General features: G+C 38.0%; 1 protein-coding gene across 1 annotated transcript in view; it reads left to right on the top strand.

Moving 5' to 3' along the window:
* Nucleotides 1-2,140: 2,140 nt before the first annotated feature.
* The window catches only part of vsnl1a (visinin-like 1a), a 67,000-nt gene continuing 44,841 nt past the window's right edge, over nt 2,141-24,299 (top strand). Inside the window, exon 1 of the mRNA XM_084431898.1 lies at nt 2,141-2,161. The gene's annotated coding sequence lies outside the window, so the exon portion shown is untranslated. The remainder of the gene's footprint in view (nt 2,162-24,299) is intronic.

Raw genomic sequence — 24,299 nt, 5'->3', positions numbered from 1 at the left:
ACATCCACCGCCTCCAAGATCACCATCTCATTCAAGGTCAGTTTCCAGCTGCAATTGTCAGTCACCTCAAAAACACAAACCAGAATCCTTTTTTTTTTCTCTTGCAGTGGCTTTGGTCCCATTACGTCTGTGCCCTGAAGGGAATGACGCATCATTTTCAAATGCATGGGGAATTTGTCGTTTTGAATTGATTCATTTTGTGAGCATAATAGCTGTATTACGGCTATTATAGCATAACGGGGCATGATCAATTCTTCGTTGTTATCCACATCATAGCAGCACATTCAGACGGAATGGGTCTCTGCTGGGCGTCCAGCTGACTGCAGTGGAAGGGGTGCACCTCCTAGCCTTGTCCCAGAGTTCTCCGATTGGTATTCAGCACCAGATGTTTGTGTTCTGCAGTGTGGGCTTCTGAATGCTGGTGTGTGTCAGGGAGACGTACTGCAATAGGGTGGAAGGAGAAGTGAGTGTGTGTGTGTGTGTGTAGTGGTTGAGGGGAATACCATGAAACACACAGGCACACACAGCTCTGTGCCAGGAATCCCTGTCTGAAATGATCCAAGTCATCATGTCTGTACCATGAGAGCACGTTTTGAAAATCATTTTGCTCAGAGAGCCGCATTGACAGACTAATGCATTGTTGCGAGTATGTCTCCTACAGTATGTGCCAAAATGGCACAATTATTGTATATGCAATTACACAAATAAATTCAGAGCTTTTTTTTTATCATGTAATATTTTCTAATAATAGCCATACAAAACATACTAAGCTATTGATATGAATTTAGATGACATCATATAATTAAGATGTATTGGACAAACAAGCTTGATGATTGCAAATATATGAACCAACTGGCTAAATTTTTGTCTGAAGCTTAGTTTGCAACCCTCTTACCCCCAAAATTACATCAAGTATGGTATGGTTTAAGAAATAAAGTTGATAGACAGTACATTTTTTTCAAAATGTGGCATGTATTTTACTATATCATAGCCTACAGCAGAAAAGACCTGCTTCCAGAATAATTACTTCTACTTCTAGCATATTATAGAAACCCATTTCTACTACACAAGGGGGAAAACATGCCTTGGTTAATATGTCATATTTATGAAAGTCAATTATGAGATGAAAAACTCAGAATTATGAGATAAACAGCTATTATTCTGATAGAAATCAAGAGTATGAAATAAGTATAATTAAGTATTATGACACAAAAAGTCCTTTTTTTATAATTTTCAGTTTTTGTCACAATTGTGACATTTTATGTCATAATTATGACTTATAATTTCAACTTTTTATGTTATAATTACGATTTACCAAAGGAGGAGTGATATAAACCAATTAAAGTCTCATTGCTGTTGCACTATGCATTAGCATTCTTAGAATGCCAAATGGCCAATCAGATTTAAGGACCAGAAATGGTATTATTAATAGCATCAGACTGTTAAAATGAGCCATTGTTTCAGTCATTTTACAAATTAGCATGAATTAACTTTCTTATTGTTTTCTAAGAGCTGGTGTTTTGTCTGAAAAATCCCTCTCTCATGTCTGCACAATCCACAGTGAATGTGGGCTGCTGTATAGCCTCACACAGGCTGACTTTAATGGATTTTCTCTGAGCGTGGGTTGAACCCAATTAATCTTGAGGCAATAAATCCTCACCACTGCAATTTCCCCAGCAGACCTGTGGGGCTTCCCCCTCTCTCTGCTCTCTTTTGGTTGTTTGTTCAGTCGTGTGTCTTTCTACTGTGCCCCATTCACTCCCTTCTGTTGATACCTCTTCCTCCTCCCCTTTCATAGCTTCCCATCTTCTCTCTTGCAGCATCCTGCTATCTTTTCTTCAGTCACTTTTCCCAGTCCCCTCCCTCCCTTCTGTCCCCCTCTCACTATCTTTAGCCTCTCCCTCACAGCTCCCCTTTTTACTCTCCTGACAGTAACTCTCTCCCTCCCCACTCCTCTTTTCCTCCCTCTATCCTGTCTCATCTCATTTCACTTGTCTGTGTAGCTCCTGCACCTGTGGGCATAAGGAACCCAGGAACATCAAGGGGCATTAAGAATGATCCTTTAGCCAGGTCAACCTCAGCAGAACCAGAAACCCAACAGAGAGAAACTCTTTTAAATTATAAAGTAGAAGAAACCTTTCAAGACAGACCTGCCACTGAGGTAAAGGAATTTGTTCATTCGGAAATGAAAATTCAGTCATTATTTACTTACATTAATGTACCTTTATGGTACCTATATTTTTTTGCAGTGGAGGTATCTGTGTGTGTGTGTGTGTGTGTGTGTGCGTGTGCGTGTGTCTATAAATAAATAAAAGTTCCAATATTTTATCCAATCAGATCATTTTGCACGTTCTCAGTCCGCGGCCCATATATGTGGCGCTGGAAGTTGAGCGCGTGTAGATGAACTTGGAGCGGTTTACTTTGGAACGGGCGGAATGTTCGCAATTTCTCATTTTGTAAAAACAGTTTAACGTCATAATAGGAATATAAAGACTGAGGAAAGTATTAAACAAAAAAGCGACATCGGTGGAGGAAGATGACCGCTTCAACGTGCCTACTAGGCTACTTGGCTTGTTTGCTTTGCTACTGGTTTATTGGAGATATTGCTTGGTCAGCATTATTACTAGCCTGGAAATCCAGAGCTAAATCTAAAAGATTAATGGTCTGGCGTCAACCAATGAAAATCGCCCAGCTCGAGGGGCGGCACCAAGCGTGCATTTGAAAATCTCGTTGCACGCAACTGGATAACACTACGACCAATCACAACAATAAACCCCAGCTACCAGCAGAGCTAACCTTATTAGACATTCTCTGATTATACTCTTACCGTATCCGGTCGGCGAAACAGCAAAAACGTCCTTCTTGCAAAGGAACGATTCGAGCGGCGTCTTCTGTTCCTGTTTTAGATAAAAAGCCAAGTCTAACTCGTTCATTGTAGCGGCCAAAGCCGTTTCAAACAACTGGTATTCATCCATAGCCATCTTGCAATGTTTACTAATGACTTCGACGTCACAGCGCAGTCGTCATCTGTTTAGCTCGCCTCTGGCCCGCCTATATCAGATAACCCGATGTGATTGGTGCAGCTCAGATCGAGGGGCATATTTAATGAGCATCATTATTCGACACCAGAGTAACTCGCTGAGCAAATTCAACTTGTGGTCTCGCGAGAACTCTGGATTACCAGGGTACATTATTACGACAGAGCGAAGGAAAAAGAGGAGGAGGTGTGTCTGAAGGTTGGAATACACTACACGACTTTTGCACAGATTTTACCGCGAAGTTTAGAGAAGCCAACGTTAGTCAGAGTCAGAGCAAGTTTGCAGATTTTAGGCAATCTGAGATTTTACCGCTTGGTTTTTAGATTAAGGATTCCTTTCAGTCGGAGGGCTGTTTTAGAATACAATGTTATTTTTATTTGTCATGTGTCGCCTAGCAACGACGAGGCGCATGTTTTTGCAGTTTGTTGTGTTCGGAACATTTGAACGTTTGGTAGTGTATGATCTTCAGTCATATCACTAGTAGTTTCGTGTATGGTCCCCAATTACCCAAGTTTCCTCTGGTAACCATTTTCAAAATCGGCTAGTGAGTATTTTTTACGTTTAAGTATTTAATGTGTTGACTTATACTTCTAATCAGTGACTTATTGTCAGGTCTTATATTGCCCAAACGTTCAATTATGATGAATTGTTCATAACTCATAAGTAATTTAAAATGTGCAGTCTTTCCTTGTTTTCTAGGGCCAGTGAAGAAGTAGGTGGTCACTGTTGTACTCTATTGGTGGTTCACACTGTCCAATTATTACTTGAGTGGGTTGATGGTGGTATTGTATGATATGCAGAACAGAATTATCATAATTTTCCAATGCTCAAAGCTTTTATTCACTTATTTAAAAAAGACAAGCCTGATGAATTGACAAAGATATCTAATATATGTCTCCCCGCTCACACAATGAATAACTGATTTAGTTCAAGACAGCGATGAATAATAATAATAAATCGTTCGTTACATTTATATAGCTCTTTTCTCTGCACTCAAAGTGCTTTAAATAGAAGAGGGGAATCTCCTCAACCACCACAAATGTGCAGCATTCACCTGGATGATGTGACGGCAGCCACGTTGCGCCAGAACACCCACTACACACCAGCTTATTGGTGGAGAGGAGACAGATCAGCCAATCAGTAAATGGGGATGATTAGGAGGCCATTTTGATGGATTAAGGCCAATGGGCAAATTTGGCCAGGATGCCGGGGTTAAACTTCTACTCTTTTTCGAAGGACATTCTGGGATTTTTTATGACCACAGAGAGTCAGGACCTCGGTTTAACGTCTCATCCGAAGGATGGTGCTTTTTGACAGTATAGTGTCCCCATCACTATACTTGTGCGTTAGGACCCATACAGACCACAGGGTGAGTGCCCCCTGTTGGCCTCATTAACACCTCTTCCAGCAGCAACCTGGTTTTCCCAAGAGCCAGGTCTCCCATCCAGGTACTAACCAAGCTCAACCCTGCTTGGCTTCAGTGGGCAACCAGTCTTGGGCTACAGGGTGATATGGCTGCTGGCTTAATTTACTTTATAATGTTTGATACATTAGTACAGTATTAACATCAGCTTTGATTCAGTATGAATGCCATGCAATGCCATTAAAAGATTAACCTCTGATTAACTAGGCCTAGTTGAAATCAACATTACCATACATAACCCTCTGCAAACGTTACATTTTGGTCTCTGTTTACGAATGAAACATTAATACCAAACCTGTGGGCTCGACGCAGCGAACAAGCTGTTAGATGAATTGTCCAACAGTGAGAATTCAGGCTCCCATGAGCACTTGGCAGTAAAAGTTGAGTACCATGCCTGAAGTCTGTTTATATTGTTGACAATAATAGAGGAATAGCCTATACAGTCTTCTGCGTGTTTACACTCAAGGCTGGATTGGGCAATGTATGCTGGTTTCTATAGAGAGCCTTTTGACATTGACTTCTGGTGTCCAAGCAAGTAGCCTAATTGTTATTATTATTTTTTGTGGAGATAGTTACGATTTAGTTCATTTTTGCACTATGATTTTATTTTTTCCCATAAAAAAAATCACTATAGTGGTACCATGGTGGTCATCAGATAGCAATACTTTAATACAGTGGAATTAAATGATGACTATATATATATGTGCCATGGCATTCACATTGTATTCTAAAGTACTTCAAATGATACCTTGGTGCTTTTTGTTTACCGTTATGTGTGTGGATGGGCCTATGTTTATTTATTGCACAGGGGGTTTTAATGGTCGTAAAAACTTTAGACCCCACGAAGTTCTACACCTCTCTGCCTCCGCAATACGCCAGACAGGTAACCAGTATCATGTATTAAAAGCTCCTGTGTTTGGTTTTGAGCTATAGAGGCTGAGGCTCTAGCCTAATTCTTTTGCAAACAGATGGCATGGGCGCTGTCCTCATACGGTTGTGTGTGTGAGCGGGCATCCGTTGGTGTTGTGTTTTGTTGTTCTCTGCATGGCCCTGGCTTGGTTCACTGATACCTGATGGGAAAGTGAGAACTGCCAGGTTTTCAGGGTTTTAATGAACTGAGTTGCAGAACGGACAAGGGCTGGCCCAACCCGGAGCATTTTTTGCTGCTTTCTCAGCAACTCTGATAATAGATGTTATCGCATGGATTCTGTTGAGTCAGAAAGCTAAATGTTCAAAAGCAGGGGATTCTTAATGACAACATGTTGTATCTTAAAACCTGACATAAGGAAATTAAAGATTGCTGTTTATAACACACTCACGGGTGCTCATACTGCTGATAAATCACAAAATTCAATGTCTCAAGTCAAGTCTCAAATCAATTTTCTTGAGAGTTAAACCCAAAAAAATGGTGTCATCATTTACTCACCCTCATGTTATTCTAAACCTGTATGACTTTATTTCGTCATTGGACCCCATTGACTTTCATTGTATGGACAAAATTTCCAAAGACATTTTCTCATACACGTTTGGAAAATAAGTCATACAGGTTCATTTTTGGGTGAACTATCCCTTTAAAGCAGCTGTAAGTTTGTTTGTTTATTTGTTTACTTTGAAATATCAGTTTCAAAATTATTCTGATGGTGCACTGACTTCTAATAGGGCGAATGGCTTTTGTTTCTTTATTTATGTGTCATCATACGCAATGTATGATGACAATCATGTACAATGTACGTCCATCATGTCGTCAACATTTAATTGCATATACACGTTTAGCAAAACTATTGTCAACTATCCTGAATTCCACTGTTTGTGTCTTCTAGTCATCTAAAATGTGCTTTCACATTTTCTATAGAACTATTCCAACCTTAATATTAAGAGAAATTGTGCTTCTGTATAACTTCTGCGCCATTTGATTTAGTACTGCGAGCAGGTAATCGACGCCAGTCCGGATTCCATTGGATTTCCTGACTAAGATGGAGTGCATGCCACGCACCTTGGCTGTCCATTTTGTTTTTTGATTTGGTTTGGTCTAAAAGGGTGTGCGCATAAAGAATGTCACATAAATATCCTCAGAGCAGTCCATGCATTTCCCTTGCCAGAAAATTCTGCATAAATTCTGTTTGAAGTATTAGGCTGTCTCATTAATGGACAACCATGAACCAGGCCCAGCTGAGCTTGGCCCACAGAGTATTTGAAATAGCTTAATTCTGACTAATGTACCATAGTCACGGACAAGCATCAATTCCACAGCTCAATCCTCAAGCCACCATTGGTCATATTTTGTCTCATTATTTGTTAGTTTTGTCAGCTAAACTTCATGGGCTGGATTACATTGCAATTAAGTGAAAATGTATTAGAGATCAAATTTAGAATAAATACAAGAATAGCTGAACTTTAGAGTGCTTTTTTGACCCACTTAAGAAGGACTTAAATTCATCTTTATATGTAATTTCATAATAACCTTTCTGTCTTTGAAATTTGGTTAAATGAGTGCGCTTTAACCGCTGAATATACTGACTAACATTTATGGTCAACTAAAATGTACTTTAATGACATTTCTATTTATACTTGTATGCAGTGGCATGCACAGACCTCCTCCTCCAGGGCAGGGGCGGAAGGACCAAAAAGGGCACTTTTTTAAAAAAAGTTAAAAACTGTATTTAAAGCAGTACCCGTCTGTCTGTTGTGTTTTTATATATTTTAATGATTTCCTCACAATTATTTGGAATATCTCGCTCGATGGAGAGCAGCAGTAGGTCAGAGAGCCTCTCTTCATTACCAATGAAAAGATGTTGATACAATTAGAATGCATAACACATCAAACAAAAATAGGGAAATGATGATAATATTACTAAATATGATTTACTTTACCTAACAAAACAGAGAATCAAGTAGGTAATTATGAGGAATTCATGTTTAGTTATGTTGATGTTATACATTTTATGTAGGCTATGTATTCATTAAAGTGTTAGCTATCATGAAATCAGTAACACTTTAAAGTAAGGTTTCATTAGTTAAATGAATCAGAGAGGGGCACAATACATTTTTAGACAAAAGGGGCAGGGGCTTGAGCCCGGCCGCGACATTTTTTTCCCCAGGATGGTAGGGGAAGACTCATGAATATTCATTAGGGAAGTCATCCCTGATTGGTCTTAACCCCAGTGACGGGTAGGTTTAGGGGCGGGGTTAGGGGGTAGGTCATCAGACCCCCAGTGGCGGGTAGGTTTAGGGGTGGGGTTAGGGGTAGGTCATCAGACCAATCAGGGATGACTTCCCTAATGAATATTCATGAGTCTTCCCCTACCATCCTGTGGAAAAAAAATATCGCCCCCCCTGTGCACGCCACTGCTTGTATGCCATGTATTTAAATATATTTGAAATTACACATTGGTAATTATAAAGTTGCAATTTGGTACATTTTAAGCATATAAACTTTATATGTAATATTGAATAACACACTACACTGACAATCAAGTTCACACCAAGAATGATAACACAATATCGTTCAGTTTGTTATAAGTGCACGCGGCAGTTTTGTAATCTGCAGCTTTAAATGCTCACGCTCTTCAAAGCAGGATGGATTCTGATTGGCTGTCGTTGTTCTTATTGCTCATCAGCTGAAAAAAAAATATTCTGAAAGTGATTCCAACGATATTTTTTCTCTGTGCCGTTATTTTATTATTAATAGAACTATTATCTTTATCGATATAGTTATCGCTCTTGGTGTGAACGGGCCTTTAGTCTACAAAATTTGTGTATTTCTTTAAAGCATGACAAAAGATTATTAAAACATAATGATTTAAAATGTATTTGAAAACTTTTAATTTGACATTACAAAGTGTAAGTGTGTTAAGAAACAGTCATGAAAGTGTTCTCTCTTTAAATACACTTTACTTCATTAATATTATTACAAGTAATTAATATATATATATATATATATATATACTTTTAAGTTTTGAAGCACATTCAATACAATTAAGTCCAGTTATTTGTGATTATGGAAGGTCTGGCCAATCATTGTTACAACATTAAAAGCAACCAGTTTATAAATGATTCTGTTGCATTTCAATAATTAAATTCCTGGCTACTAGTTGCTTACAGTAATTTGTAGTTGTGTAAACTTTTTCTATATTGTACCGTATATTTAACAGTGAGCAGGAAACTAAATGTAGCAGCATTGTGCTGCATTATTTTTAGTTAAACTTTTAGTTTTGTTTTATAAATGAACATTTTTAATCTAAAATTCTGATTGTCACCATCTTTGAGTTAATGAGTTTGGTGTCCACTGTTTATATCTGTGTGTACTAAAAACCTGTGATGGTAACCAGTGAGCTCACTATGACTGTTTATGAAAGATTATGATTTCTATTCTGTAACATATAATATTGGCACATATTTAGATTGCAGGTTATAATCAGACTAGAATCAATCACTAAGATTAGATTATCTTTTCCATGTTACACAGTGCAATCATTTGTGTTCTGTAACAGTATTACACAGACTAGGAGGAAAGTAATTGAATTAAAAGTAAATACGGTCCAAGTTCCCAGACAAAGTGAACACTAATCACCGTAATGGTCACTTTAAATGAAAAACGATTTAAGCTTTAATGCATTGTGGTATGGTTATTTTTGTACAGTAATTTGTTGCGTTTTGGCCGAAAATAACCTAGACTGGATTGATTTCACAGTAAATACAATATTCTATCCTACTGTAATTTAGTGAATACAATATTCTACTGTACTATATATATAATATTAGTTAGGCTAAATCTTTTTTTTTTTACAATTAAGTTGTAGACCTAAGGCATTAAACCAATAGTCAGGCAGGACCGTGAAATCATACTGGATAGATTGTGGTCAATATTGAAAACTGTGTTCTAATTATCCTCATCACCCTGCAGTGGGTTTGTTGTGCTTCTCTCTCTCTTTGGGAATTCTAATCGTCTCCCTGAGCAACTCTCTGAGCAGAGTGGAGGCTCCAACTTACAAATCCTCTCAGACAGGAGCAGGACCTTGAGGTCTCAGTGAACGGATTACTGTTGTACTGATGTTGTGTTTCCGTGCATTATTGAACAAGGGCAAGGTCAGACGTGAAGTTTTTCTTCTTAGTTTTTCCCATCTGTGAGGAAAAGACTTGAGCTTTCAAACCATGTGTTTGGTTTCTGGTCTGAAAAGGTGTAATATAGCAGTAGGAGGTCGTAATTACACTCACACTGTAACCGTTTACTTTTCTGAGATACTGTACTGTGTTTGCATTTTGCCTTGTGCACAAATGGAGTTTTGGAGTAAAATTTAAAGCAAATATGTTTTTCTTTGTCAAAATGTATTTTGAGGTTTTAGTAGGAAAAAAGAACTGAAATGAATACTACAGAATAAGCATAATACTAATTGATACTATTGATCCCATTGTATTTTCATCTCCAATAGAAAGACATGCAAATTGGAAAGCTTGTTTTAATGCAATAAGGTCTTCCCACATCTTACAGAACAAGAACTGAACTTAACCAGAGGCCCCTGCAATTTTTTTTTGATGAAAAAAAATTCTGGTGAAAGAAATGGTTCTTCTAAAGAAGAAATCCAAAATATTAAAATTCACTGTTTTGTAGAGGGAGCCAAAAATGACAATTTTTACCCAAGATTTGGAGCCAAATTACAGAGGGGTATAAATGACATTAGAAAGATGGCAGCATCATTATTTTATTTTTACACAGAGATTGGTAGGTCTATTTGTAAAATCTGTTGACTTTAGCAATCTTTATTTCATTATATGCCAACGGTGACAGTTCAAAAATGGGAAAAAGCACTTGTGTTTTTTGCTCCAAGTTTGCATGCCTGTAACTCAAGAAGCATTAAAGATATGTTAATATCCTTTTAGATTTTGGTTCTTAGCAAACTTTCATTTTAAAGGCCATATATTGTACTTTGATATATTGTCCCAAAGATATGGAGGTCTTAATGCGGCTCCATGTGTAAATTGGTCAATTGTACACATTCTTAGTGGTCGAAAACCAATTGTGGGTCACTTTGCATACAGCTGATATTTTTTTCTTTTAAAGAGGAATATCTGAACAACATATAATGATGAAACCTGAAATGTATCTTGTTTTTTTCTATTCAACACAATTGCATAGAACATACCTGTCTGAGTGCCTTAAAAAAGTTTGCATGGTCTTTGCAATTCTTAATTAACTTTTCTTTTGGAATCTTCATTTTTTAAGATCCTTTATGGTTCAATCGCATAGATATGGGGATCATTTTTTACCCCTCCCCAAGTAATTTTTACCCCCCTGTTTGGCTCCTAATTTCATGTGAGATTGTCATTTTTAACCCCACTCTGCAAAATAGTGGATTACTCTGTCAATATACATCCATTACATTACATTTGACTTTCATCATATCTGTCTGTCTTCAGAAAAAAATATTAACAAAATCAAAATTTTGACCTGGGGAAGTTTCTGAAATTTGGTTTATTTGACATGGAATGACCCAAAAGCCTTAAAAAGATAGTTCAGGACTCTAAAACGAGTAGGCTATACCATTTTCATTTAAATAAAAGTATAGCAAAATATAAGCATCATGTAGCAATTGTTATCAATAACAAAACAATAGCAAAGATCCCATAATAAATGATATCAAAAGCCATGTTGAAGAACTCCAAACGCAAATGATGAACAGCAGATTTCTAATACAGGGAATTTTCCAGTAAAACATGAAAGCTTCCGCACTTTCTCTTTGGAACATTTTGTAGTCTTTTCTTTTAAGATCTAAAGGTCCATCTAGGAAGGCAATTACTGTGACACGCTGAAATGTCCTAAAGCACTAAACTAAAAAAAGGATTTTAAAATCAATCCTAAATGAGAAGGCTTGCTGTATTGGTGCCAACTGCCAAGACATGGGTTATATGCTCTTACTCCTTGTTTTTTTCCTAGGATTATCGTTTTGTTCAAGGCAGCGCTGTCTCTGGATAGTTTGAATAAAAGCTGCATTTTTGCTCTAGTCAAGAAAATGGCATGACCTCAAATTTTAAATCTCGTAGTGTGAGCTGAGCCCTGGCATTTCTGACAGCTGTATTTATAGTTTCCAGGTTTATTTAATAATAGAACTAGATATATTTGTTGCTTTGCTAAATAATTTCTTAATTTGTTTTAAAAAAAATCCTAATTGAGCCAAGACTCCATCAGTTATGTTCTAGGATTTTATTGTCAGACTACACAGTTAACAGAAGGAAAAATAATGATGTTCAGAGGCCTAAATATGGAACTAGAATCATATCAACATGATAGACAGGAGTAAATAAAAGGGCTCTGGGAAATGGAGCAAGTTCTATAAAAAGCAAAGTATCCTGAGACCATCAAATAATTGTTTGTGGGTTATTTTGTGTCTGCAGACTAAGGCAAAAGCTTGTTTTGCCATGAGAGCCCTGCCCAAATAATTCAGAGAATGTCAGAGAGCAATAAGGGAAGAGAGGGGGAGATGCTGACCCTGGCTGCTGTCATGTGCACACCGCACGGCCTGTTTCTTTGACCCTGACAAACGCTGGATGATTGGCCCCTGGCCTCCACAGAGAAAGGGTTTCGCCATCTGTTTTCGCCAACAACAGCCTTTAAAATGACTAACAATACAAATATATAATAACAAGCAATATTAATTATCATTTATAATTTATCAAAGTAAGTAATCCTATGGGTTTTATTGAACAACACTGTTAAAATACGCCATGTAAAATTAATATAGCTATAAACTATAAACATGTATAAATAAACATGTAGCATACTAATTTGCATTAAAGGGACAATATGTAGCTTTTTAGGTATTTTATTATCTAAAATCAATATTTTTATTCATAAATATGCCCTCAATGGTGTACAAATACCTATGCCAATGATCTGACTAATCCTCGTAAACGAAGAATTTATTATCTTTATATACATGGTCCACGGAGGCTTCCATGTAGTTCCTCCATCTTGAAAAACTATAATAGCAGAGAGGGACAAAAAGTACTAGGCCAACGCGTTTCCACAACGCGTTTTCATTCAGAGCCAGCGTCACGTGACTGAAGCCAGCAGAAGCGGAGGAGCAGAGCAGTTGAGAGGCGCTTGTCACTGCCCCGGCAAGTTTAAAAGGCTGCACTGCACGGTTATTATGACCGCCGCTAGCATAGCTAGCGAAAGCGGTCATATAGGGATTGTCAAAGTTTTTTTTTTTTTCGTCAATCTACTGAATTTTCCGTCAATGATACCAGGGACACCGAAACACCGGGGAACATGAAATTTGGTGAGCATGTAGCCCCACTAGACTTTTACGGAAAAATTTCGTTTGGTCCCCGGGGGCCACTCCCCCCCCCGCGCTGGGCCCCCCCAAACCCAAAAAATGCAGTTTTTCTTAAATAACTACTTGAACCGTGGAACCGAGGATGAAGAAATTTTTATGGTATGTTGGTCTTAAGGGCCCACATCAACCTAGCCCATAATCACTCATTTGTGATTTGCACCCCTCCCATAAAAAATGAAAATGCAATATTATTCTGCTTTAATCGCCCCTATCTTCAGTGGAGATGTTCAGAACTGCACCATATTTCATGTGTATGATTAACTTGACATCCTCTGGGGGTATGCTAAGTTTCGTAGAATTTCATCCATGGGGGGGTATAAAATAAATTCATTTATGTGCACATTTAGTGACTGTACACTCATCGGCCTGTAGATGGTGCTGTTGAGCAAAGGGTTGCTGGTTTAGGATGATACTGTCACACACACACATGCAGGAATACAAACAAACATGCACACACACTGACATCCACACGCACAGACACACACCCATACACACACAAATCCACATGCACAGACACACACAAACACACACACATGCGCACACACAAACACACACACATACACACACACACAGACAGACATGCACATACTACTACTTTTTTTAGGTATATACATAAACACGCAATACAGCCAAATTGCTCCACGTCATTTATTTTTGTGGAAAGCCAGTGCAGGCCTGAGCGGCGGTCATATTTTGTACCGCCATGCGGTACATCTAGTTTATACACTGTTCATTCATACATACATATGAGTCACAGGATAAGGAGTCCTCGTCATCGAAAAAGTCCAAAATAGACCGTAAAAGGAAACGTGACCGGAGATTACAAAAACAAGGGTTAATGCAGGAGAAAGCTTTCGAAAGAGATGCTGAAGTTGCCTGCTTTCTTCTCGACAGGTAAGTCAATGTTACGGTCTTAATTACAAGCTTATTTTTCATTGCTTGGTTGTGAACTTTATTATATAGATAGTAGAACATTTATAGTTATATCTATTTATCTATTCTATTCATAGTAAGTTAAACAGGCTCTTTGATGAATAGCAGCTATTGAGTAAAGTAACGTTAGAGAAGGCACGGATGATGATGATGATATCTAACAATGCACGTACTTCAAAAATATAACGAATAAAGGCGGCATTACTTCTAACTACCATAGTTAATGTTTTTCACAGTCAGTAATTTATACTGTAACATTCTTTTTTTCGTTGATTCAAGTTTCAGTTTGTTTTAAATAACAAACCTGTTCACCCGAAGGAAAACTCGAAGTGCTATTATAAGACAACCTGTCATAGCTTTTTGGTACATAACGTCTACGGTAGATGCAACGCGCATTTGGAAAAGTGAGGCGCTGGAGAGCATTATTCGTTTGAATGCAAAATACAGTTTCACCACTAGATGGGAGAAATTCCTACTTAGTGTCCCTTTAACAAATGCCGCAGAGGGCGCCAATGGCCTGGTGTTTGTTGTTGTTACACTACGGCTGTACCCTGGTACTCCAGAGTTCTCGCGAGAGCACAAGTTGAATTTGCTCAGCGAGTTACTCTGGTGTGATGCTCATTAAATTTGCCCCTCTATCTGAGCTGCACCAATCACATCGGGTTATCTGATATAGGCGGGCCAGAGGCGAGATGACGACAGCGCTGCGACATTGAAGTCATTAGTAGGCTAAACATTGCAAGATGGCTATGGATGAACACCATTTGTTTGAAACGGCTTTGGCCGCTACAATGAAAGATTTCGACTTTTTCTCTAAAAGAGGAACAGAAGACGGCGCTCGAATCATTCCTTTGCAAGAAGGGTGTTTTTGCTGTTTTGCCGACCGGATATAGTAAGAGTCTAATCTACCAGTTAGCTCCGCTGGTAGCTAAGCGATAACTTATTGTGATTGGTCGTAGACGCGCAGTGAGATTTTCAAATGCACGCCTGGTGCCGCCCTTCGAGCTTGCCGATTCATTAGTCGACGCCAGACCATTAATCGTTTAGATTTGGGTCTGGATTTCCAGGCTACTACGGCTGTACGGCATGATCAAATCCTTGTTTAATATTGGCCAAACAACATTTAATTCAAATGTCACTTAATCTTTAATGTTTGGTCACTTCTGTACTATGGAAATGCAACAGCCGCTGTAATTTCTTGAACAAGAACATGTGCACATCAAAACATGCAAACTCAGAGCGAGGGTTTAAACTTTTATTTTGAAATCGCGATGAACAACAATTCGCATATTTAGAAACATATGTATGTATTCTGCTGTATTGGTGTAGATTTAAAAATGGGTTTCGTTACAAATTTTCTGAAAAGGAACACTCTGGAACATACCCGAGACGCGCTCCACGCATATGATAACAGTTCAACTATGAAACACAAAATCTGCGCATATATTTATTTAACTGAATCGCAGCCTTTGTGATTTCACAATAGCACTATGCAATAATATGATTTTCAATTATTTTAATATTATCGCATAGCCTTAGAAAACAGTGTAAAAAAATATTGTCCGTGGAACGCGCCGCTTCCGGTATTTTGCTGGTTACTCAACATGGGTAAATTGCAAAAGATGATTTTTTTTTTATTTTTTAATTTTTTTATTGAGTAGGCTACTCTACTTTAATCGAGTAATCGTGACAGCCCTAGTTTGGAGTGAACCTGTGCTGCTAAATATTCGCAGAGGACTCATTACCTAAAATTACCTAAATAAGACTGATCTGTTGTTTTATTGTTTTTGGTGGTTGCAAACTGTTTTTGTGGAACTTCATAAACATCCCCCCTATATTTTGTAAATGTAATTTTTCCATTGTCCTTACCCATCTAAATTTTATGGAGAATACTCCGTTAGAGGGTGTTGTCCATCTTTGTGAAAAACCCAGAGCCTCAGGACCTTCCGAAGCCCATAACTCAAGCACCCAAACAAGACCCAGAGATCAATGAGTGTCCAGCCAGTCAACCAATCAGCTTTCACCCTGCCAGCAATCAATATCTCATCATGATCCCAAAATATCTCCAAGTGCAGGATCTGGAAAAACTGCCCTGCCACTGCGTCCCTTTCTATTTCAGTCATTCAGCAGCTCCATAGAATCTTATTTAATGAGCCGTAGTCAGTGCTTTTAGTGGCTTCAAGTGAACAGCCTGAAAATAATGCAAACACTATGAGCTTCCCGCAAACGCTATGTATAGTAAAGTACACTGAGATGATCAAATTATTGTTGTGGGGATGGTGAAGAGCTGTCCTGTGCCGTGCGTATTGACTTTTGCTGGTGTAATTTAAAGCTACACAGAAACAAGAACACTCTTGTGTGTCTTATTGCAATGCCCTATATTGTTACTTCTTTTTTTTGGAAATGTAGTTCCTTTGTTTACTTGAAACAAAACAATAGTACCCAGAGAAAAGAAAATGAATATGTCTCTGTTGCTCTGCTGGTCTTTAGAGATGCAACACTTTGCTTTTGAAAACACATTAACATTAAGGGTTGCTTTTTTATGTTATAGCATAGGTATCACAATGAACAACAGTTCTTTTACAGCATTTGTTAATCTAGCTTAAATTCATTTTTAAATAAAATAAAATACTATTGTTCATTGTTAATTAATGCAACTTGCTAAAATGTGTTAGTAAAAGAGCATGTTATTATTATTATGTATTATCGATTGTTAATTTGTGATTTTGTTGAATAAACTGTAAATGTAATGTGTTACTGAAAGTGCTTTGAAAATGCCATTTGGCTAATCTTATGTTTTTTTTTAAACTATTTTATAGACCTTCTCTCTCATGGTGGAACTTAAATAAACTGTAAAGGATTCTGAAGGCAAAATTAAACTACTAACAAACACCTTTCGTGAACCCGAGAGTTTAACAATCCAAACCAGTAGAGCAATAGATTAGGCTGAGCCAAAAAATAAGTTGCAAGAATCAAGCTTTAAAGTAAAGAACAAATATTTTGCTTAGACTCATTGTGGGAACCATAGAAAGAATGGATGACTTGTGCTCACTGATATTTATTTGCACTCATTGTCTGTGTTGTTTTAGCACCCTGTTCTTTGGAAAAAATAAAGAAATTCTTAAAAAAATCAGGTTTACTGAACACAATTTGGATAGCCCAATATCTGATCATGCTAGTTGTGCATGGTTGGGTCAAGGCTTTCTTTACCACAATCAGTGTTAAAGACAATTTAGGATCACGCCGTAAAAACTATTTGATTAGCCTGGGTTTCCCCATGCTGCCTTGTGCGCAGTGCGATTTTATTCACGCTGCTAGGCAGCCTGGACACCATGGACCAGATTTTCCCCTCAAAAAGGGAACCAATCACAGAACGGGGAGGGAGCAGCAAGACGATGACGACGTCTATGCGACACACCGAAGCAGTTTGTTTATATCTATGGATCCAACATGGCATCAGATGGAAAGTTACCTTTCAATGCAGCCTTAGATAGTGTTCTAAGTAGTTAAGAACGCAAGTTTATTTCGTCTTCTTCCTCGTCGAATTTCTGTCGCTCTACATACGTCATCTGGTATAATTGAAACAATTGGCTATGATCTAAGTACAGACGCATTTCATAGACATTCGTAGCGCCCAATAAACGGCTCTGGGCATTCGTAAACCACGCCTCAAATACGAGAAAATGAACATGTGGTTCCCAGACCACGTCTCAATGAGACGAGGTCTGACGTTAGCCAGGCTACTATTTGATAAGAATTTATGCTAAATAGGCTACTTGTATCCAGGGGCTTCATCTAAACTCATTGCAGACAAATAAGAAAAACCCTCCTCTTTATATAGCCTTCAATTCAAAGAGTAGACTTCAGAATGATGAGGAACATGCAGACAAATTCAATCTTATAAGAGAGATCGTTGATTAGTTACAGCCACATGAAGATTTTAACGCATTCTCAATCTTACGTCTCTTAGGTTTATATTCATGTAATGCGGCAAATTCTATACACGATGCACAAGGTGTGTGTGTGTGTGTGTGTTTGTGTGTAGAGAGAATTCATCTTGTGGTGCTCATTATTTGTACTCTGTCTTGTTAAATTGTATAAAATCGAGCCTCATTAAAACAAAGATCTAAGTTCCTGCTCATCTCTCCTTTGATCCGCTTTTTGCTCCTTTCAACCCCCAATCTAAAAAATTACTGCAAATCTAAAGTAGGATCAAACAGTCCACTTTTGAACAGGAGAAATTGTAATGCTCAATATGGTGGCTATAGTGATAGAAGTCGTTCAGTAAAAAGAGCAGATCTTGTTTGTTTAGAATGTTGCATTAACTGGAGCAGGCTGAGATTTTTTTATTATTTTTTTTGCCTGGTTTGAGCTAAAGAAGCTACATTTATGATGGCAAATGTATTATTATTATTTTTTTTTTAAATATATCTTTATATTTGCATAAATGCTTATTGTCAGAAACAAATGCAAAAACTGTACCTTTAGCTTGTCACTGGGATAGCGCTAGATGCACCTTAAGCCCAATTTATACTTCTGCGTCGAACTTACGCCGTAGCTACGTCGTAGGCTGTGTGTACTAATTCGTTACATTTATATAGCGCTTTTTCTGAGACCTCAAAGCGCTTTACATAGAAGGGGGGAATCTCCTCAACCACCACCAATGTGCAGCATCCAATGTAGCGCGCGTACCCTTCGGTGTACCCTGACGTGCACCTCTCCAAAAATGTAACAACGCGTCAACTCTACGCGGACGCAATCGCTGTGATTGGTCTGCTAGGACCGCTGCCTCGGGTTTTACATGCTCCCTCTGCGCGCGTAAACGCGGACAACGACGCAGAAGTATAAATGAAAACCAACGCGTTGCCTACAGCGTAGAGGCTCCGGCGTAGGTCCGACGCAGAAGTATAAATCAGCCTTTAGTAGGCTACATTATCTACCCTTTAAAGGTTGTATCAGTGATTTCAGGCCCAAAAAAGGCCCAAACATAAATGACACATTCATCAAATCTTTCCTACCGATCCGCTAGCTGCCCGCCCCATAAGCAGGCCAAAATAACTAAAAACCAAAATAAATAATGTTCCAACCAATCACCGGCAAAACCTCACAACACCCACCCCCTGTTGGTGATTGGTTGGAACACTATTTGTTTTGGTTTTGAGAGGTTGGTGAAACCAATTGTTTTTGTGTGCAGATCTCAGAGCCTAGGCTGCCTACAGAGACGCGGTTTTTTGACGGCCTGCTTATGGGGCGGGCAGCTAGCGGATCGTTAGGAAAGATTAGATGAATGTGATCATTTATGTTTGGGCCTTTTTTGGGCCTGAAATCGCTGATACAACCTTTAAGGTGCATATTAGTATAAGGTGCTACAGTAAAAAAAAATCTGACAGGGTTGACTTGAAAGAGGCTTTGATGATATGCGAGCCAATAAAACATGTTTTTTTTTTCACAGAATGCCTGCCCTCTCAGACCACAGATACTGCATCCACACATGAGTTCACATGAGGAGAGCGAGAGCAGAGTTCACGTTAACCTCCTTTGCCCTGGAGTGCTCAACATGTAGCTCAGGTGTTTTTTGTTTTTTTTAAACATAGCACCTTCAAAAGTTCAGCACTTCATGAATTGCCAGGGCAGAAATGTCAAGTTAAAAACTGTCAGCAGTCAGTTAAATCATAGAGTAATAATTTTCCAAAATACACTGACCATGAACTCCATCATTAACGCATATAACGCATAATATAATATAACTTACCTGTAAATATTTACATTTAGAGCTGTGTAGAATTGACATATAATCCTATTAAAATAACATCTTTTGCAGGAAAACTGTAATTGTGCGGAAAGCTGCTTTTTAATTAACATTCAATCTCACACATTGCTGGTTTATTTCAGTGGGCTTTCCCGTACCAAAGATTATCTACAGATATGTGATTGCTCAAGATTCAAAGGGAATGTATGCTCTTTCATTTGCATATCCTTAGCAGCAAAAACTGCAAGGCAAAGAGAGAACATTAGGACAGAGAAGAACAAAAAGACAAATCACAGCTAGCAAAATGTAAAATGGGAATTATTGTAGGACTTGCAATAGCGCTCAGAGGGTATTGTCATCCCGATATAATGACCAGGGCCAAGGCTGCACAGCTGTGGAATTGAAAAGAGTACGCTTTGCATAGATATTATTAGAGCTCTTCCCCAATACCATTTGGCTGTGATATTGCCAAGTGAATTGAACCCAGTCGCCTTTCACACAATAGCCGTGCTAAAATGCTATGATGCATTCCAGATCATCTTTATGTGACAACGATGGGAACTGTTCTTTAGTTATCGCATGGAAATAAATAAATAATAATAAAATAAATAAATAAATAAAAATAAGATAAAATACATGGCAAATATATTTTATTAATCAGCATTTTATGTTGTTTTCTAATACAGAAGCATAACTGGGGATAGTCAGTTAGAATTAGGAAATACAGTAATATGTTGAATTCTTTTTTTTTTTTTTTATGCATTTAGTTTAATTTAATGAATTATTTGTAAATTAGTTTTGTGCTTCAATGATTTTGAGCAGTCAATTTTGGGTATTCTGTAATGTACTCAAAGACCTAAAGATGAATTGAAACATTTCTACCTACATATATTCATTTATATATATAGTTTATATATTCAGTTGTATTGCAATTTTGATGTTGAGAAATGTTGTGAAGTTCTTTTTTCCACTTGAGCCAGAATCAAGTTGCAGCACTTTATTCCAATAAGAAGCTCATATTTCCGTAGTTCAAAGCACAAATCAATCATTTGGAAGGTCATGTTCTTTTCAACAGGGTAACAGAGTGCTTTCCTTTATTAAAGTGTGAAAGGACTCTTTAAAGCTCAGATCGAGACGCTGAATATTCCTGTAGCTTTCAGTTATTCATGTAATTGTTGCAACTTTGTGTAAACAACATTATTGCACTGCCATATGCTGCAATGCAGTGATGGATTATGAGCATATTGTAATGCTTTTAGACTGTCACTGTTGTTCGCAATTTTTAAAAAAGTTAAAAAAGTCACTTAAAGCAGATTTTTGCTGTTAAAATTATTTTATTTCACAGCTTAATGTGCAGGAAACACTGTGGCAATATCAAAACATTACTCATCAATTTTTGCTTTAGAATCTTTTAATCGGTTTAGTATTTACTCAGTATTTAGTATTTTGTGTCACAATATATACAAAAATGCAACAATAGTTCACCCAAAATAAAAATTACTGTGTGAGGAAAAAATTCTTAGTTTTAGTGTTAGTACTACATTACTTTTATAATGTTGAATATAATAATGCAATGGGGGAATATTTGTGGATCCTGATAATGCCAAATGTCTTATGTTACCAGTAAAAAGTGGCCTACATTATTTTAAATATATCTAGTCAGTGACGGAGTGCAAAGCATATTCGTCTAAAATAATTCTTTATTTTTTCAGCTTCAGAATCATGAATATTTTTATTCTGGTGTCACCAAGCCTTTTCATTTCCACCCCCAATGTAATACCAAATTTAGCATTTTAATCAACAGTAATTTTTTGTTAACCTTTTACCATATGTCTTTGAGTATTGCAATAATATCGTATCGTGATATATATCGAATCGTGACATGAGGGTGTAGTTGCACCCCTAGTATGTCTTCGGAAACCTGTATTTGAGATGCTGTGTGATTGAAAAGAAGTATAGTATAGCTTATATTTTAAGGATGCATTTTGGTGATGTGACCTTTATGGGATATAATGTGTGAACTTGTCTGTGAACTTCACTTCATTCTGCCATTTAATGAAATAATTAACCTTCCAATTGACACCAGCCTCACAAAATATCCTAATAGTCACGTTAATGTTGTGGGAGCCATCCTAATCATCCTGGATAGTTGAACGGCATTTGACAGCTTCTCTTGGCATTTGAAATTACCGTACATAACTGCAAGTGTTTTGTTGCCATGGCTACAGTGGATCATATAAGGGACTGCCTCTAGTTTGTCCTTGTGGAAGACTCCATATGTCATGTTTAGTTTAAGGCTGTTGGTTGTGGGCTGATTGCATTGCCATTTGCTTGATAAATGCCACAGAATGGACAATGAGTGGACATATTTGTGCCATCAGAACAGCCATGCTGTTAGCATTTATAGGGCCAGAGAAATAGACTGGGTAAACCAAGCCCGATCTGCCGGTGATTTGATTTCGCCCTGCGGCGATATGTTCTTCTATCCTACTTCCCTTACAAATTTTCGGGGACCAATCACAAACTGGCTTATCCACCTGGCGCGCTATTGGTGGGTATAATCCAGTCCAATTCCTTTTAACCTCTCGGCGATGCTCAATGGCTTCTTTAGTTTAGCAAACAAATCGCTTGAGTGGGTGTAAATACCACTCACTTTCATGTTTTTCTTTTTTGCACAACCTGCAAAAAATCGCTCAATGCCATTGCTGCTTCTGCAAACCGCTGATCAATGCTTCAACCCAACACGTTTGTTGACACGTTTCCTACCTGGAGTTTTCTCTGCAAAGTACGTCACCTGGATCGTTGGTCTGATTGGTTGAAGGACTATCCAGTTGCGTACAGAGGCATTTGAACTATGCCCGTTGATCACACCTCTTGTGCAGTAGAAAATACAGAGCAGACTCCCCAGACTCATGTTCAATCTTAAAAGATTGAGCTTGGTCTGGTGATAGCCAGACTACCAGAGAAATGCAAAACACAGATAAATTCATCTTTTTTTTCAGTGGAGTTATGTAGTTTTTATCTAAAGTATTGCATGAGACATAGAAGGGTGCTAATACACTTTTCAGATCCTTTAAGAGTGGGCAGATATGTATGAGATGTTCTTTAAAGGGCTCTGCTGACGTGTGTTGGCTGTAGGGAAAGAATCTGCATGTTTAATAATGAAACAAGGAATTTGACAGGCGAGATGGAGCGTTTGCCTTTATGCTGCTAATATGGATTGAACCAGGCACCCTTAGAGTTTAAAAGATTGGCATAAGTTGGATTAATTCATCTTTTTATGGAGAAAGAGTTTTGTTACACTTGTCACCTCCAGATGTGTTGTGTGAATTTTTAATGAATTCAGGACTGATTAATGATTCAAGTCTTTGAAATAAATAGCTCTTATTTAGCTTTGGAGGTCCACAAAAATCTTGCAATGAGATAAAAATGGCACAAGAGCGCTGACAGAATACATTTGGCCCTATGCTGTAACAATGATAAGAGACTCGAGGCACCATTTGAGGTTGAAACCCTCTGGAGAATATTTAGGCTTCCTGTCGAAAAGGTCAGTTCTCTGAGGAGCTTACAAAATGGAGCCCATAAGTTACTGCAAAAGCTTTAAAAACGGTCAGCGTTTCCTCCAATAAATACAGAATATATACAGAGAGAGACAGAGATAGACAGATATTGAGAGGTGATTGTGCTTTTGCCGTTGCTACACCGGAAAAACAGGAAAGCTGTTCCAAAGTTATTACAACTGCTCCTACACTTTGATAAACAAAGCTTAAAAATATATTAAAAATATAATTTTCTCTCATAATTGATTTGTGTGATTGTTGGTCTTGTTTTTGATTTATATTTGTAATCTGTTATTTTGTATATGATTTAGTTATTGATTGTCCTTACGCATTTTACAGCACATTGATTAACAATTGTTGTTTTTATAATGGTGTCATATAAATAAAGTTGACATTGACCCTTTTCACATTTTTGGGTTTTTTCAGAAGCGAAAGTCGTCATAGTTGGGTAAAATAGCGTTGAATGAGAGATGAGATTTTTTTTGAGTTTCAATTTGCTTAAACAACTTTCAAAAGAGTATAACACAGAGACAGAGAGATTGATAGCAGTCAGAAGAGAGAAAGATTGCAATTTTACCGTCACTCCCACATCCGCTGTATTAGAAACACCCTCACAGCAGCGTTAAAGCAGAACTTGGTAACTTTTTTAACTTAATAAAACTGTCTAGAAATAATTTGGATGGTTAAACAACCTGTTCTGGTGATATTGGTGACTTTCCCCGCTCCCCTCAGCGTTCCCAGGCGGAAAACCAACCTTGCAACTTGGGCACTACCGTCCCGGCAAGATAGAAATCGGAAGTCTCGTGAGAAGCGAGAATGAGAACGAGAACGAGCGCGAAACACGAATTGCTTTACGGCAATTCGACATAAACACACGCGCATGTATGATGTATTACCAGATTACCCACCTAGGTAGACATAGCTCCACACGATACAGTTGGCTTGCTCCGATCAAAACAAACGCACATGAGCAGCGGTAGAGAGGGGGAGGAGGCCGCCGCAAGTGAGTTTTTTACGACCGTGTTGTGAAATATACGCCCCACAGCTGTAGGGGGAGCTCGTGTGGAAAACATGCGACAACAAAAGGGAAAATCAGCGAAGAAGTGACTAGAGTTCGCTAGAGTTGCCGAGTTCTGCTTTAACTAGTTTTTTGTAATTTGATGCAAAGGTAATATAATACTAAGTATAGTGTTATAAATATAAAATGTAATTTTTTTTTTTTAAAGGATTTACGATGCTGATGATGTTAAAACGCATCATCAC

Source organism: Rutilus rutilus, assembly GCF_951802725.1.
Source record: "Rutilus rutilus genome assembly, chromosome: 15".
Taxonomy (NCBI): Eukaryota; Metazoa; Chordata; class Actinopteri; order Cypriniformes; family Leuciscidae; genus Rutilus; species Rutilus rutilus.
The sequence above is the reverse complement of the archived record's forward strand: the minus strand, read 5'-3'. Positions and strand labels throughout refer to the sequence as shown.